This window comes from Peromyscus californicus, unplaced genomic scaffold (genome assembly GCF_007827085.1).
Source record: "Peromyscus californicus insignis strain IS unplaced genomic scaffold, ASM782708v3 Scaffold_5__1_contigs__length_169319896, whole genome shotgun sequence".
NCBI classification, from domain to species: Eukaryota; Metazoa; Chordata; class Mammalia; order Rodentia; family Cricetidae; genus Peromyscus; species Peromyscus californicus.
The window spans coordinates 71,396,361-71,410,795 of NW_026294573.1; positions in this window are offsets into that span (position 1 = coordinate 71,396,361).

Consider the following 14,435-nt stretch of genomic DNA (forward strand, 5'->3'; position numbering starts at 1 on the left):
GCTCTATATAGTTAATAGATAATGCACATATTACACATACATACACAGAGGCAAATGCAATTGCGATGAATATATAAAATACATTCATACAGAATAAATGCATAGATTCATTGTTTCCTGAGGTCACTGAAACAAATTTGGAGTTTAGGGGTGATAGGAAGACAAATATTCTATTGATTTAAAAATATGACTTTAAATCCATAATCCTCAAATTCAATTTGGGTTATCCACCTCCTCCCCTTTTTTTTTCATTCCCAAAATTTACTATGTGATCTGTATTGGTTAAAATTAGAACACTTTTTTTTTCTTGTTAGAAGAGGAATAAAAGGTGGGTAGAAAAAGCAAGGCAAATGGTAGAAACACGCACCACACTTACAGCCATGAAGGTTGGTGAACAGCCTGTTTCTCTTCCATATAATAAAAACATCTGCAACATCAGGATTGAGGATAGGGTCTTATTCTCCTGTGTTTGTGGAAACACTCATTGCAGCACTATGGACTGAAGTCTTCTTTTATCTTGCTTTGATTCCTAGTGTAACTAATTAGGTTTGTTTCCCTTGTCCTTGAAGTAACCAGAAAGAAGGGATGGTTTTAATGCTCTAACTGCAGACATTTAGAGACTATATGTGTCTCTGAACAAAATCAACTTGTGTTGAGAAGGAACTTATCAGATTAAATGACTAGATGATAGACGAGAACTAGTAATTTCCACTATTCTTCATTTGATCTAAGTTTCCCAAAAGGAAGGTCTCTGAAAGAATGAGATTTGTCTTAAGGCAATTCTAGTTTGGGATGTGAACTTGTTATTTTTATAACATCACACTAAGAGGTCATTTCAGCCTCCAAGGATGAGCACAGAAGCTGCAAAGATACATTTACTCTTCATTAAATTTCTGTCTGTTGATAAACTAATTTAACCTAACATAATTCAAATACTTGCAGTACCTAATTGCCTTACCAAAACAATCTGTAGATACAAACACCTGAAGTGCTATAATTAGAAAAGGGACAACAATTGCTGATTCAATAAAAATAATTTTCCCCATCATTACACAATAAATGTCTCTGTTAACTAATCATAGGATGGCTTAAGGCACCTCTAAAATATTAATACAATTCCGTTTTATTTTTCTGCTTCCGATTTGAGCATGTGGTACAAGCTCTGCCTGTGGTGTTATTTAGACTGATGTCACCTGTGTTGTCTGGAGACCAAAGGAAAGCTGCATGGAACTAACTATTTGCAACTTCTCTGTAAATTTCTAATATTGTAGAGGATATGTTTATGATTTAGATGAGGTTATAATCACTCACATTTTCCGTATGAGTGAGAATCCCAACCTGCTTCACTAAGTCTCCTTTGTATGTTCCATGGTGAGCGAAGAATGAGACAGGAAGGACTGATTTTAGTTTGGTTGCTTGGTACTCTTCTCTGCTATACTATACGTTTAGAATGTGGGAAGCTCCGTAATACCTGTAATACCTCCCACTACATTAATTTGGCATGATTCATCATTCTCTTGGAGCGGAAATAATTCTCTGAGTTTTAAAATATGTTTCAGCTTTATTATCAACTGGTGACAAAATTCTGAAAATGTTATTCACAATTGTAAGTTCTTTTACTTTCCTCCTGGAAAACAAAAGTGTTATGGTAAAGAGAACATTCTCACAGAACATCTTCAGGGATAAACCACTATAATGACAGTAAAAGTGTAGAGAAACACTTTACCTGTCTGTATTCTGCCTATAGTCATTACACACTGATGAAATCCACTGTTATCAACATATTCTTTCAGAAGTGATTTCTGCAATACCCATTCATAAAAATTTGTAAATTTCTGGCCAATCAAGAATATTAGAAAATATTTATTCTTTCCTCACTGTCAGCCAATTTTATCTATGTCCCTTGTTTAAAATCCCTGTGAACAAAAATGCTTTGTATATGAGCCATCACTATATCTCCATGCAAGCTAGAAGATAACAGCAGTGCACAGACTACACAATAATGTGAGCGAAAATAGGTTAAATCATAAAGTGTCACAGATATAACTGAATCTTAGATATGTTCATATTCAGCAATTTTTATTTACCATATTTTGTCTTACATAAAACATGATTTTCTTGGAATATTTTATTTCCTTTTTACAGAAATAATAAAGGGTATGAGGTTTAGTAGTGTACTGAGCAATAACTTCTGAAAAAACTGGATAGTAGGAACTAGATTTTTTAAGGTTTTTGAGGTAGGGTTTCTCTGTGTAATAGTCCTGGCTGTCCTGGAACTTGCTCTAATTTCTCAAACTGTGACATCAGTGGCTATTTTCAAACTTTGAGTTTTGTAGGTAATGAATACTATAGTTATTTCTTGTAACACACTAGAATTTTATTAATGGTAAATTATGAAATTCATATATATATATATATATATATATATATATATACATGTTAACTCTTCAGTGTTTGACTCGCCATTTTAAATTAGTGAAAAATCAGTGCTGACTTCTGTGATTTTTATTTCCAAGCATAACATTCTCACATATCAAAACTACATTTTAATATGGTACAATATTAGTGTAGCTAATTGTATAATCTGCAGTTAAATATGTTTTTATAAACAATCAATTCAGTGAAATAACATTTGGTTTTTATTCACAAAATTGATATTGCTTGACTTAAATGAAAGAAGAATGACAAAGGAAATGTGTAAAGGGTACAGTGCTCAGGCAATCCCATCAGTGAAGGATATGTAGATATTAATGACACATCTTCCTTAGGGACAGGAATTTATTCTTGCTTTGGACGTAGATGCTAAAGCTTCACATAGGACAGTTTAAACTCAAATGGAGAAATGCACACTGGTTTCAGGCCACAGCAGCATAATGTTCTTAACACCAAACTGATTTTCTTTAGATGAGTCAATCAAAAATGACTCCCTGGGTGAGGAAGTGGTAGTCTCTGGAGATGTGCCCTCGGGAGGACTGTGTGGGAAAAGGACTTTGCAGTACATTAAGGGATTCAAATCTTCCATCGCCTCAGTTTCTCGACTCATTCTGATCCATGACATGTTCCTGCTATATTCTATTGTCCTCCTCGTCACTGTCTCAATGTGGCTGCCTCTTCTTTAATGAGCTTCTCGAACTGGAAGCTAAATAAGCTTTTCTCTAATGAGGTAACTCCCTCATTTTTTAGATTGTAGCTTTAGGTTAATAGTTTCCAATCCTCGTGTATTTTCCATAGCAATCCATGAATTATTTATAAATTAATCTAGAAATAGATGAATTTAAATCAGTATTGTACTATGCAAATCATAATCAAAGTTTTCAGGAAACACATAAATCCTGTTTCTGAAGGATACATATTATAAATATGAAGACATCTTGTTAACAGCAATTTGTTTTTGTTTATTTTTTCATACAATATGTTATGGTCATGTTATTTCCATTAACCAAACTCTTCCCAGTTCCTAGCCTACCAATTTCATATTTTTCTTTGATTCAGAAACCCAATGAGAAGAAACCATTCTCTTTAGTTGTAGTTATTCAAAGGAATAAAAAGAGAAACAGAAATAAAAAACAGAAAGACCAAATGAAAAACAAAAAAATGAACAAGGAGCTATGTATTACCTGAATAAATAGTTTACAACAAAAAGGCATTGAAAACATTAGAGAAATACAAAAGAAAACCAGATTGAGGAATCAGAATATACATAACAGAGTGACCAAACAAGAAACTGGCACATGCACATCACCAAATGTCAGCATGGATGTGAAGTAATGGACTATTCACACACTGCTATCAGGAATGTCATGTAACTCTGGAATCCTGCTTAGCAGTTTTCCATGAAGTATGCACAATAATTGAACATTTAGGCATATATCCCAGAAAATGAAATGTTTATTCAAACCTCTACATATAAATATTCAAAGATATTTATTTATAATAGCCATTAACTATAAATTAGCTACTTGCTGAAAAAGTGGGTTAATCAAACTAGAAACACATGTGACCCAGAAATAAAAATTGGAATACAATATTGTGTACATAAACATCGATGAATCTCAAAAAAATCTGAGTGAAAAAGAACCTCAAATTAATGAGTACTTTACTGAGCATTTCATAAACAATTATAAAAATATAGGCTAAACATTGAGTTTCTAATAGATTTGACACTCTGTACTCTGAGGTACATTTCTAGCCATTAAGGAGACCAAAATCACAATCTTATTTTCTCCTTTTTGCCTTCTGAGAGGCATATAAAACCTGTATTCAAGTTAAGGAACTGTTATTAATCTGATGTAGGATTATTCAGGCTTCTTTAGATTGGCCACAAGGAAGGAATAACAGCAGAGAAGGCTGGTAAGAATGCTGAGTGAGTAGAGGACAAATCTTAAAATCATAAAATTAGTAAAACCAGATATTCAAGGTTTCTATAACTAGATACCAATGTATTTGTACATTTGTACATGAATGGATATAGATTCAACACTGCTCCCAAATTTGCTTGGAATATTCATCAAGATATGTTCTGTACACAAAATACAGTTATCCACATAAGAGAAGACAGATGATAGGGTAAATGCTCTCAGAATTCAGTGGAATTAAACTTGTCCCTACTAACAGAAAAATAGAATGGAAGTGTCAATATACACAGAGTAAAAAAATGATTAATAAGTAATGCATGGATGAAGAATAGTATCTCAAGAAAAGTGTCAGATATTTTGAATTAAATATAAATGAAAATTCTATTTTATGAACATTTTTGTGATGAAGCAATCAGGGATGAGGGGGTAGTCTGTATGACTGAATGAATATATTAGAAGATATATTAAAATATAAAATATAACATAATGCATAAAATATCTCACTTTATAAAACTAGAAAAAGAAACTAAACAAGTGGAAGCAGCAAGAGTTTGGATTTCATGAAACTGAAGTAGGAAAGTGTAATCAAATGAATGATACATATGTATGTATAGGAAGAGTTTTGCATCATAATTCAGTAACTGTTATCTCTCTGGAGTGCAAGGCAGTGCCAGTATTTGAAACGTCAATTAATATTATAGATATATAATATTATAGATATATATATATATATATCAACATTTTGAAAAAAACCTGCAACTAGGTAAATTTAAGGAAAATAAGTGGAAATCACTTAAGCTGAAAAACATCATCTATACCACCACCTTAGCTGATATTATTTATAATGAAAAAGTCAGAAATTTCTCATAGTGATTAATTTTGATCAGAAACATATTTTTTTTTCCCATTGCTTTAATATTGTAGTCAAAATTGGAGCTAAGGGGACATTGATAAGCTAGATATGAAACTGTCTCTGTTTATAGAACATGTAATAATCTGAGAAGAATCTAAGGGAAATAATAAAAAAAGGCAAAAATTTAAAAAAGCCACACTAATGACCATTAAGTAAATTACTGTTCAAGGATGTTGATAAAATCCAGAACTTGGAGATGTGCTCTGGTGAGGTTCGGGACACAGAGAAACCCTGTCTCAAGAAAAAAAAAAATGATCAACATGATTTACTTAGGATTTAGTGTTTCCCTCACTCAAGTGGGACAAAGATGGGGGACAGAGAGTTAGCATTAGGTTAACTGAGATATTATTGTAATTAATCAGCTGCAATTGATGCCAGGTGAACAGCAACATAGGGTAGAAATGCATTAAAAAATTTTTCTTGGGAGTTGAGAGAAGGCATACAGAAACATCTCAATGAGATTCAAAGACTCAGTGGGAACACACATTCATTTTGATCGGGGAATATGGAGATGACAACACTCAAGTCCACTCCTGATATATTTTATACTTATAAAATTGTGTGTGTGTGTGTGTGCGTGTGCGTGTGCGTGTGCGTGTGCGTGTGCGTGTGTGTGTGTGTGTGTGTGTGTGTGTGTGTGTGTGTGTGTCTGACCTTTCCTATCACAAGGTCTGAGATTTATATATATAAGGATTGGGATTTATAAAATTCAAATAAAGATAAAAATATAGAAAAAAATTTTCTCTTTTATATTTTCATTTGAGTAGAGGTAACAGCTGATTATATGAATTAGTGATGTGCTGCAACACTCCCAGACAGGCCTCCTGTTATATTTACCAAGCTGTTAATAATGTGTATGTGAATGTTCAATAGTGGAACATTCCAGGGACTTCTTAGTTTTCACTTAGCTGTCATCCTTGCTGGGGTCATGAGATCAGCATCTACAGATTTAATCAGCAGCTCACAGGAAGTTGGGAGGAAGATAGGAGATAGACTAGAGAAAAGAGCTGGAGGGAGAAAAGGAGGAAGGAGGAAATGAGGAACCGGGGAGGGAGGGATATGGCTGAGGCACATTTTATACATATACAACATTTAAAAGAATTAGTGTGTGGATTGTAGAAGTAAAGTCAACTACTGCCTTCTGTGATGTAGTGTGCAATTAAAATTTGAAATAAATGTAATGTACCATTTATATTAAATACACAAACACAAAACAAGTAGTTATAAACCTAACAAATTGTGTACAGACATGATACAATGGAAATGGTAAAATCCCAAAGACAGGACTTAAACAACTACATGAATGTAAATGTAAGATATATGTAGATAGGAAGGAACCATACTCAAAAGTTCATTTCTTCTCCATTTGTACCCTGATTCAATACAATTGCAGTAATATCTCTGAAAATTTTGTAACTAGATATAACAATCCTTTCCTTAAGCTTATACACAAAAGCAACAGATCCTGAATAAAGATACTGTTGTGTAGATGGTAGCCACTGGACTGAGAAGATCCATCTTAATGATTTGCTGTAAAACTACATCAATGTATTACTGGCAATAAAAGAGGGGCGCAGGATGACAGAAATGAGTTAATGAACACAGGAGTGGACCCATGCATAGACGTCACTGAGACTGGCAAGAGAATAGAGGAAGAGGAAGACAAAGAGTTTACAATAAATAATGTCAGAGTAATTGGACAGGAGTAATTGGACACACAAACATGCATGAATCTAGACCCCGATCCCACACACTTCACAAAATTAATTCAAAACAGTTCTTATCCTTAAACATTAAATTTAAAACAACACTGTAATGACAGACAAGTCCAGAAGACATTGTTTGTGGTAAAGACACTTTATAGACAACATCAACCCTACAGCCCCTGAAAGCAATAATCAAAACACTAAATTATCTTAATGTTAAATGATCAATTTTTTTGTAAGTGACTCTAGCCACTGAGCCATCTTACCAGCCACATTGATTCCTTTTCTTTTTTTTTTTTTTTAACTCTGGTTTCTTCTTTAAAATTTTTTTTTTTTTTTTGGTTTTTCAAGACAGGGTTTCTCTATGTAACAGCCCTGGCTGTCCTGGAAGTCACTCTGTAGCTTCTTAAATTTTTAATTCAAAACAATTCTTCCAAATTCCTGAACTTAGAAAGAAAGTGTTTCTTCATTAATAACTTTATTTAGTGATGAACCAGGAAATGATATTTGAAACCAAGAAAGTGATATAAATATAGACATGGGTAAAATATAAGTTAACAGTGAGGGAGATGTTTCTATTTTAGTTTGCCAACAAACTAAAAGTAACTTACTTATCAAGTTTTAAGTCCTATGAACTAAAAGGATTTTCAGCTAATTTTGTGAGAGCACTCCATTATTTATAAGCCAATTTGAATAAAGCTCTTTTGGAAAAACTTCATTATGTAAACATATCCTATAACATCTACCCAAAGGTAGTATACTGAAATATTTACTCAAAGAGACCAAGATTATATAACCCTTAAGCTAAAGCTTATGTCCAAAGACGAATGAATAGGGCACAACAAATTTAGTCATTTGGAAGAGTGCTCAGGCCTGGAGGTGCAGCCCTGTAGTTCCATCTACTTGGGAACATGGGGCAGGTGTTACCCAGGGTTCAGGCTTGCCACAGAGTTCAAGGCTAGCATGAATAACTTAGAAGGATGCCTTGTCAGAGAGAGAGAGAAAAGAGGGCACTGAGCACTAAGGGCTTGTGCAACCCAGAAGCAAAGCAATTACCTACCATGTACCTGGGCCCTGAGTTCAATTCCCACACTGGAAGAGAGAGAGAGACTTGCAGCTAGCTGATCTTTGTCCTTTGTCTCGGCTGTAGGGTTGGTTGATGGCTATACATCATGTAAGTTATAGCTCAATAAATTTTATTTTAAAAACCTAAAGTAACAAAAAATAAATGTTTTTAAATTTATATTTTTATATTCTCCAAAATTTCTGATGGTGGAATTTTTGTTGGGATTTTACAGGAGAAAGAGTAAATAGGGAAGACCTGGCATCTTTATAATACTGTCACCATACTCAAAAACATGGCCTGGCTTTCTTGATTGTAGATAGTTAAGATTTTCTTTATAACATTATAGGAAGGGGTTGTTTGATAATATTCATAACATATTTTCTGTGAAGTAGTCTCATAAGAAAAATATTGAAAATAAAATTGCACTATTGTTTTTGCTTGTTTGCTTGGTTTTGTTTTTTTGAGACAGTGTCCCTCTGTATAACAGACCTGGAAACTCACTTTGTAGACCAGGCTGGCCTCGAACTCACTGAGATCTGAGTGCCTCTGCCTCCCAAGTGCTGGGATTAAAGGCGTGCGCCACCACCAGCTGGCCACTATTGTATTTCCAAAGTTGGTTGTGACCTAGTGTATTCCAGTCTCCTCTACTTGAACAACGAACACAAGCAATGACTCTAGGGATGTGTTTTCCAGAGGACCTAGGTGTGAAAAGTTATGGAGATTTTAGAACATGGAACCTGTCTGGAGGAAATAGGTCCCTGGGGATAGGTGTTTGAGGATATCTTATCTCTATCTAGCGTGTGTGTGTGTGTGTGTGTGTGTGTGTGTGTGTGTGTGTGTGTGTATGTGGTCTTCCCTCTCCCCCTCTCTCTCCCTCCCTCTTTATTTCTCTCTCCTTTCTGTTTGTCACCTCCCTGTGAATACATGTCACCAACACCTGCTCTTCCTGCTGTGGTGTTTTGCAGCAGGGTGATCCCTCAGAACACTGCAGTGGGGCATGGCTCTTCCAAAATGCATGCGAACCTGGAATATCTCTATAGGAATGTGTTTGGAATCATTTGGTAAGAGGAAGAATTGTATGTTTTTTTTTTTTTTTTTAATTTATTTTGCAATACAATTCAGTTCTACATTTCAGCCACGGATTCCCTTGTTCTCCCCCCTCCCGTCCCTCTCACCTTCCCCCCAACCCCCCCCCCCCATTCCCATCTCCTCTAGGGCAAAGCCTTCCCCACAGACTGAGGTCAACCTGGTAGACTCAGTCCAGGTAGGTCTAGTCCCCTCCTCCCAGGCCGAGCCAAACAATCCTGCATAGGCCCCAGGTTTCAAACAGCCAACTCATGCAATGAGCACAAGATCTGGTTCCACTGCCTGGATGCCTCCCAAACAGATCAAGCCAATCAACTGTCTCACCCATTCAGAGGGCCTGATCCAGTGGGGACCCCTCAGCCATTGGTTCATAGTTCATGTGTTTCCATTCATTTGGCTATTTGTCCCTGTGCTTTATCCAACCTTGATCTCAACAATTCTCACTCATATAAACCCTCCTCATTCTCGCTAATTGGACTCCCAGAGATCCACCCGGGGCCTCGTCATGGATCTCTGCATCCAGATCCCTCAGTAGTTGGATGAGGTTTCTAGCACAACAATTAGGGTGTTTGGCCATCCCATCACCAGAGTAGGTCAGTTCGGGCTGTCTCTCGACCATTGCCAGCAGTCTGTTGTGTGGGTATCTTTGTGGATTTCTGTGGGCCTCTCTAGCACTTTGCTTCTTCCTATTCTCATGTGGTCTTCATTTACCTTTGTCTCCTATTCCTTGTTCTCCCTCTCTGTTGTTGATCCAGCTGGGATCTCCCGCTCCCCCAAGCTCTCTTTCCCTCAACCCTCGCCTTTCATTACCCCCACTCATGTCCAGGCTGTTCATGTAGATCTCATTCCATTTCTCTGTCATTGGGCGATCCCTGTGTCTTTCTTGGGGTCCTGTTTTCCAGGTAGCCTCCCTGGTGATGTGAGTAGCAGACAATCTTACCAAAAGCAATCTACAGATTCAATGCAATCCCCATCAAAATACCAACACAATTCTTCACAGACCTGGAAAAAATAATACTCAACTTCATATGGAAAAACAAAAAACCCAGGATAGCCAAAGGAATCCTGTACAATAACACAACTTCAGGAGGCATCACGATCCCTGACTTCAAGCTCTATTATAGAGCTACAGTAATAAAAACAGCTTGGTACTGGCATAAAAACCGACATGTGGACCAATGGAATCGAATTGAAGACCCTGACATTAATCCGCACACCTATGAACATATAATTTTTGACAAAGAAGCCAAAAGTGCACAATGGAAAAAAGAAAGCATCTTCAACAAATGGTGCTGGCAAAACTGGATATCAACATGTAGAAGGCTGCAAATAGATCCATATCTATCACCGTGCACAAAACTTAAGTCCAAGTGGATCAAGGACCTCAACATAAATCCAGCTACTCTGAACCTGCTAGAAGAGAAAGTAGGAAGTAGTCTTGAATGCATTGGCATAGGAGACTACTTCCTAAATAGAACACCAGTAGCACAGACTCTGAGAGAAACAATCAATCAATGGGACCTCTTGAAACTGAGAAGCTTTTGTAGAGCAAAGGATATGGTCAACAAGGCAAAGCGACAGCCTACAGAATGGGAAAAGATCTTCACCAACCCCACATCTGACAGAGGACTGATATCCAGAATATATAAGGAATTCAAGAAATTAGACATCAAAATGCCCAACAGTCCAATTAAGAAATGGGCTATAGAACTAAACAGAGAATTCTCAACAGAGGAAACTCAAATGGCCGAAAGACATTTAAGGAACTGCTCAACATCCCTAATCATCAGGGAAATGCAAATCAAAACAACTCTGAGATGCCACCTTATGCCTGTCAGAATGGCTAAGATCAAAAACACTGAAGACACCTTATGCTGGAGAGGATGTGGAGCTAGGGGAACTCTCCTCCACTGCTGGTGGGAATGCAAGCGTGTACAACCACTTTGGAAATCAATATGGCGCTTTCTTAGAAAATTGGGAATCAATCTCCCCCAAGATCCAGCTATACCACTCTTGGGCATATACCCAAGAAATGCTCAACCACACCATAAGAGCACTTGTTCAGCTATGTTCATATCAGCATTGTTTGTAATAGCCAGAACATGGAAACAACCCAGATGCCCTTCAACTGAAGAATGGATAAACAAAATGTGGTACATATACACAATGGAATACTACTCAGCAGAGAAAAACAATGGCATCATGAGGTTTGCAGACAAATGGATGGATCTAGAAAAAATCATCCTGAGTGAGGTAACCCAGACTCAGAAAGACAAACATGGTATGTACTCACTCATAGCAGGATACTAGACATGAAGAATTGCATGTTAGAGTGAGCTCTAAAGCTAATGAGAGGAAAGGACACAGCGCCACACAGAAAGACTTTCTCAGCGCTGTGACATAAAGCCTCAACATCATGCCATAAACAACTTAAGGTAGGAGGGTTTATTTCATTCTTGATTTCAAAGGGTTCAAGTTCATAGTCCCTGGCCCTGTGCACTTAGGCAGAACATCACACCAGAAAAAGCATGTGGCAGAGGAGTGTATTCATAGAAGACAAGAAGCAGAGAGAGACAGAAGGAGAGAGGCAGAGGCTAGGGCCAGCATAGCCTAAAGATCTACTATTTCTTTTTTTTTTTAATTTGGAGAATCATTATAATTATCTCCTGTGGTTCTAGTAATTTTTGATCATACCCAACAACACTATACAAGTCTTCTGATTTCTCTACGTCCTAGACAATATTTTTTGTGAAAGTCATTATAATTTGTATGGTAACCCTCACTGTAGTCTTTCTTTTAATTTTTTTTTTTTTTTGAGACAGGATTTCTCTGTGTAGCTTTGGAGCCTTTCCTGGACTTATTCTGTATCCCAGGCTGGCCTCAAACTCACAGAGATCTGCCTGTCTCTGCCTCCCAAGTGCTGGGATTAAAAGCATGTGCCACCACCACCCGGCCACTGTAGTCTTGATTTAAATTCTTCTGCAGGTAAGTGATATTGAGTATTTATTTTCTTCTAGTTGCTGGGAATTTATTTTCATTTTATAAGAAAAGCATACTCAACACATTTAATTGGATTCATTTTGTTTTGGATTTTTGAGTTCCTTATGTATTTCAGTCATTAACCCTTATTCAGATGAATACTTGGGGGTATTTTTATTCCATTATTTCCTTCCCTATACAGAAGATTTTTTTAATTCAATATAAGTCCATTTGTCTACTTTCACTTGACTTTTTTTTTTGTACTTTGGGGATCATATCTAAGCTACTGCCTAATGAGAAACAGTTTTAAAAGTGTTTTACCTGCCATAACTATAGCTGCTGTATCAGAGGCCAGGCTGGTAATAAGCACCCCATGTAAAACTTTGCCCACAATTCTGCTAATATTCCATAAAGCCCACACAACAACAACATATTTAACCCCCTTCAAAATCTTCTGCCCCACAACTTCATGCAAAAGACTTCTGTTTTACCTGAGCCCAGGCCAATTCTAGGGACCCAAGGTAAGGCACTGCCCACAGGCAGTTAATACTCCCTAAAGCTGACTCAACAGCCCCAACTGCACTCCCTCCCATGAGCTCCATATTCCAGCCCACAACCTCTACAGAAAACTTCTGCAGTACTGGAGGCCATTCCCTCTAATCCCAGAAACCAAGCATATAGCCAAACCTGAGAGGCCACATAGGAACTTGGAACCATAGAGGCAACGTGAGCAATCAAAACCTCAGAGGTCTTGCAACCACAAAAAAATGCAGCAGAGACACACTACTGAACATCAAGACTTGCAAGTCACAAGAACCCCTGATTAATTAAGATAGGAAAAGAGAGAGGAAACAGAAACCAAGGAACAATACACCTATCCAAAAAAGACCAATTCAGGAATCAAAGCCTAGTCTTATAATTATTCCAAACCCAGATGCTAAAAGCCTGTATGCTGTGAATATATGTCACTATGGTTGATTGATAAATAAAACGCTGAATGGCCAGTAGCCAGGCAGGAGGGAGAGTGTATGCTGGACAAGGAGAGAAGAGAATGCTGGGGTGATGAAGGCAGAGTCAGGAGACACTGCCAGCCACCACAAGGAGAAGCATGATGTAAGATACCAGTAAGCCACGAGCCACATGGCAACTTATAGATTAATAAAAATGGATTAATTTAAGATATAAGAATACATAGCAAAAAGCCTGCCATACAGTTTATAAGTAATATGTCTCTGTGTGTTTACTTGGGGGACTCAAGTGGGAGAGATTTGTCCCGACTGCCAGCAGGCTGGGACATAGGAAAACTTCAGCTACATTCATTGGTCAAAGAAAATGTTAAATCTAAAAAATTCCAAACATGAAACACACAGGAAATCTGGGACACTATGAAAAGACAAAACCTAAGAATAATATGAATAGAAGAAGAGGAAGAATCTTGCCTCAAAGGCCCAGAAAATATACTCAACAAAATCATAGAAGAAAATCTTCTTAACTTAAAGAATGTGCCTATAAAGGTATAAGAAACTTGCAGAATAACAAATAGATTTGAAAAGAAAATTTCCCCATGCCACATAGTACTCAAAACACTAAACATGCAGAACTAAGAAGGAATATTAAAAGCTTCGAAGGAAAAAGACCAGGTAACTTATAAAAGCAGGCATATTAGAATTACACTGGACTTCTCAATGAAGACTCTGAAAAGCCAGAAGGGCATGGACTGATAGATGTCTTACAGACTCTAAAAGCCCAATATATACCCAGCAAGACTTTTAATCACCATAGGTAGAAAAACAAGATATTTCATGACAAAGTCAAATTTAAACAATATCTATTCCCTAATCCAGCCCTATAAAAGGTACTAGAAGGAAAAATCCAAGTCAAGAAGGTTAAATACATCCACAGAAGCATAGGAAATAAATAATCTCATGCCAAACAATGCTTACGAAGGGAAACACACACAAACTCACACTCATACACACACACACACACACACACACACACACACACACACACACACACACACACATTATCTTTGATCTACAAATTCCTCTGCTTGCAAGATGTGCTGAGGTAAATGTGGTACAGAAATTATGGGAGTGGCCAAACAATGATTGGTCCAGGTTGAGACCCATATCACGTGATGGAGGTCAACCCTGACACTGCCTAGAGCACCAGGATCCAGAGGCTGGACTGCACAGAGACCTAGGAGAAAACCAAACATGATGGGCAAAAATAAATAAATAAATAAATAAATAGTTAAATAAATAAATAAATAAATAAATAAGTGTCAATGAAAGGATTGCTAATGATATTCTACTACACTCATAGAT